Source organism: Molothrus ater, chromosome 5, assembly GCF_012460135.2.
Source record: "Molothrus ater isolate BHLD 08-10-18 breed brown headed cowbird chromosome 5, BPBGC_Mater_1.1, whole genome shotgun sequence".
Classification (NCBI taxonomy): Eukaryota; Metazoa; Chordata; class Aves; order Passeriformes; family Icteridae; genus Molothrus; species Molothrus ater.
In genome coordinates, this window is record NC_050482.2 from 8,188,303 (window position 1) to 8,192,708 (window position 4,406).

General features: G+C 40.8%; 1 long non-coding RNA gene across 1 annotated transcript; it reads left to right on the forward strand.

Moving 5' to 3' along the window:
* Positions 1–285: 285 nt before the first annotated feature.
* Positions 286–3,266, forward strand: LOC118697499 (uncharacterized). Its single transcript, XR_004981767.2, has 3 exons — positions 286–386; positions 2,373–2,446; positions 3,107–3,266. It is a non-coding gene; the product is annotated as an uncharacterized LOC118697499 (long non-coding RNA).
* The last annotated feature ends 1,140 nt before the right edge of the window (positions 3,267–4,406 follow it).

The following is a 4,406-nucleotide window of genomic DNA, read 5'->3' on the forward strand; positions in this document are numbered from 1 at the left end:
GTTAATAGTACCTATTTCTTTAATGTTGTCTCCCAGAAAATAATGTGTTATTATGGAAATGTCAAAACAAAATATTTCAGTGTTCTAAAAAGTTTTTGTTTCTGTTTGTTTGGGTTTCTGCCACACATAACTGTTGTAACATTTATGGTGATGGTTTGTTTCCCTGAAAACCTCTTTCATGTAGGACAAATAAGTAATTTGCTAGGGTTGTGGGTTGTTTTTTTTTTTTCCTTTTTTCCCCCCCTTGAGTAATAGTAATTTGCATCTGTGTAAAGCAGAAAAAAAAAGGTCAAAGCAATGAGATTATGCTGACAAGTGCCTGATACAAGCAGGAGGAGGATGGGGACTGACTGACTGATGGAACTAGACAGCACCTCTCAGCTCAAGTAAGTAAATGTCCATTATTCCTGGGCTGCTGCATCAGCAAAGCAATTAAATTAAGGAATTCTACAGACTTCCCACATAGTTAAAAGGAACTAAACCAGATTGAATGTAGATCATTACACACCAGGGGAGGACAATAAGAAGGGTGGGGTTAGAAAATGAAAATCCTCGGGCACAAAACAAAGAGGAGTAAAATGCTCAGCAAGGCCAAGGAAATGATTATTATGATAGTGAAAAAGAAATGGTATTACTGTTTGGAGGATTTCAATTCTATTTTATGAACCCTGGTTTGTATTTATGACCTTCTGAGATTTCTGCTAAGATAACTGTGCTCAATTCTCCATGTACCATGAAGTGTTTTCTTAGACCATTAGTGCCTCTATGGGTTGAGTGTGTTGTTAGTAGTAAGGGTGGGGATACAGAAATATCTGGCTGTTCCATAAATAAATACTGTACGCCCTGTTTGGGGGACTGACCAATATCAGCTTTTCTCTCTGAGCTCTGAAGCTGCAAGCATCTGCCTTCAAGCTGCATGACTCCTTCTGGGACTTCTCTGAATCCAAGTAATCTCCTTGAGCAATGGATTCATTTGATGGTTAACCGTATTGCTGCCAAGAAAAGATTTGTCATATCTTTGGGCTAAGAGGAGGAATTCTGCAGTACTAGCTAACTCCTCCCCACAGGGGAAATCAGCATATTCTTCTGGATATGCTGCAGTCCTGTGATCAATATATTTGTTCACATTTAATGCTACGTGTGAAAACCAGCATTCTCATTTTGAAAACAGCTGCAAGCAAACAGTGACCTATATATAGGATTTGTCTTCTTTCCAGCTTTATTCTTAACAGAATTTATGTGGAATTAATTGTAAATAGCTGGATTTGAAGGTGTCTTGTGTTTTTTTGGAGGAAAGTTGGCATTTAAATCTTATTCTGCCTAACTAGTCAATAACAATATTCTTAGCTTCTGAAACTTGGACAGATTTATAGCTTCAGCAAACTTTCACATTGCCATTTTTAAATACACATCATATATTTCACAGATCTTCTCAGCAAAATTTTTAGACATGCCAACGCAATTTAGAAGTCTAGAGTATATTTAAATATGACTGAAGCATTTGAGAAAACAAACCCCAAAGACTTCCAGTAAGATTTAGACCATCCACAAGTTAATTTCCAAAATGTCACATGTGCCTGGATGTAAAACTATCCAATGCTGTGATACATATGATGAAGACATTAATCTTAAGAGCCCATGTTCCTAAACTAGTGGATGACTGACGACATTGATAACTCAACTTCCTGCTGCAAGAGCCTGTCAAGTCCATATATTTGTGGTATTCAGTAGATGAAAAACCAGTGAAACACTGACAGTGCTGGGAAGATCCCTGAATTTTGTGGCTGCACATCACCTGGGGTAACAAGCAGAGCACAGGTATCTAACCCAGCCCAGTGTAGTAGAAGTTCTCACATACCCACATATAGGAATAAGGAGCAAGAAAAGAGTGTTTCTGGTTTCCCAATAAATTGATTGTGTTCAGATGAGGTACAAAGTCTGTTCAGGCTCAAATGCCCCCATTTGCTGAGAGAGAGGACCTTAGAGCTGTCATGTGTGAGGAATTTTCAGTGCCACCTGGAAAGGGATCTCTGAACTCCTCCTTCTGAGGGTTGTTTGCTGCAAATGGGAGCACTACGAGATGACTGAGATGGAAATAAACAGCTGGGAGAAGCCTTTAACTCAGGTAGCTAAAGCAGATCTCAACAGAACCCTTATTCCAAACCTTGCCTTGGGGATGGGGATCAATGTCTATTCACAAAGAAATGGAGTTTGTTTTGAGGTGCCTCTATCTCCATTGATGGTTTCTAGGCTGCTGGGTTGAAGACCACCTTCATTGGGTTCCAGAGCCCAGTGAGTGCTGCAGCCAGGGAAATTCTCCTTCAGAAGTAACTTTTTTCTTTCTTTCATTTCTTTTTTTCTTTCTTGTTTAGGGCTTAGCTTGGTGCAGGTTGGGACTAAGCCTGCAAGCTGTCTGCTGGATGTTTTTGTCAGTTCCACAGCTGCGGTAAGAGCTGTAAAATGATCAAACACATCAAATTTCTCGCAGTGTCCACAAAGACTACTGAAGCTCACAGCTCTTGAAAAGCTTTCAAGGACCCTGGAAGCCCTGAAGATACTTGAATGGAGCTAGGCTTTAGACTGAACTGCAGAAAGCCTCAGTTGCTGCAAACCCACTGAAAACTTAAAGTGCCTTTTTTGCTGACTGCTCCAAACTCTCAGACCCTGGGAGCCTGTCTCATGGCTTCAAGCCACAGCTAAACAGCATAACCCACCTGGATGTTTTAACAAAGCTGGCTGTTTAGAAGACACAAGGCCTAGGAAGTCTGTCATATTCAGCTCTAGAGATTTCCTCCTTACAACAGGATGTTTGGGCAAAATTTCTGCAGCTCAATAAGTACCAAAAACCTATTTCAACACCAGGCCCAAAGTTTTATGGTAAAGCTGGACTGCAGCTTATTAAGTTGTAGCACCCTTATAATGCTGCCTGATGTCTTTCATTATGTTTTCACAGCACTTATTCCAGTGGAAAAGATAAGAATTGGAATGTATACAATGTGGGATAAAAAGACTGTAAGCACTAAGCTGACCTATCCCCCTTCAGTTACCTTTGTAATTTATGCTTAGTGGTAATTAGTTCTAAAAATTCCCATATTTCTACCTGCAGGATGTTTTGGAATTGCCTTTTCCTGTAGATATTTGAATTGGATGACTGCTCAAATTACACAGCATGTAAGTCTCTCTCTGAACTGTTATGAATTAATGGGAATGTGGACAGAACTGTGCACTTATGTTTTTGCTCAAAGTTAATTTGCACAGCTTTTATCTTCCTGGGATCTTTTCTGAATTTAGGTTTTAGGATCACAGCTAATCCTGGAAATAATTTCCAGGTACAGTGAAGATGACAAAACCATTAGGAGTAGTCAGCAAGGCATCACCAAGTGGAAGTCATGCTTGCCCAACATCTGTGGTGAAGTGACCAACTCTTGGATGAGAGGGAGGCAGAGGGCATTGTCTGCCTGGACTTCAGTGACACCTTTGATGATGTCTCCCATTAGACCCTCACAGAGAAGCTTCTGATGTACAGGCTGGGGGAGCAGAGAGGGAGGTGGATTGAAAACTGGCTGAATGTCTGGGTCTAGGGGGTGGTGATCCACACATCTAGCTGGAGACAGTGCCTGAAGAGTTCTTCAATGACCAATACTGGGTCCAATCCTGCTAAACCTCTGGGTGGTGGGGCAGAGGGTAGCCTCAGCTGGTTTGCTGGTGACACCAAATTGGGAGGAGTGATTCTTACACTAGAGGGTCATGCTGCCATCCAGGATGACCCCAACAGGCTGGAGAAATGGGTCAACAGGAATGTCATGAGGTTCAACAAAGGGAATTGTGAAGTCCTGCCCCTAGGGAGGAGCACCCTCATGCACCAGTGTATGATGTGGCCTCTTCAGTGGAAAAAAGCTTGGCAGAAAAGGACCTGAAAGTCCTGGTGGACACCAGGTTCAACATGAACCTCTCAGTATCAAAGTAAATATCTGTACATATTCCATTTAGATATCTATTTTAAATCCCACATTTTTTATGAGCTAGGTGTAAATTGACCTGAGGGCCATCATTCAGTGCCCAAACCTAGATAACATTTACTGCATCTTGGTTTTCATGTCCAGCTCTTCTGAACTTGCTGTTAATTCCTCCTACAAGTTTTCAGAAGGAAAGGCCTTTTCTTAATAACAAAATACTGATCTGAAAATGTTTCATAATATTTTTTAGGGTAAGATAACTTCACCTGGGCATGTTCCAAGGAAACTTTTCTTGGACGAGTTTCACTTTTTAAAGTGAAGAATCGCAGTGCAAATCTGTTTCATCATCTAAAATTTAAAGACCATTTACATAAGGATAATCAGGGAAAGGACAGAGTGATCAGGATTGCAAGTGTCTGAAAATAAAGATAAGGCCAGATCTAGATCTAC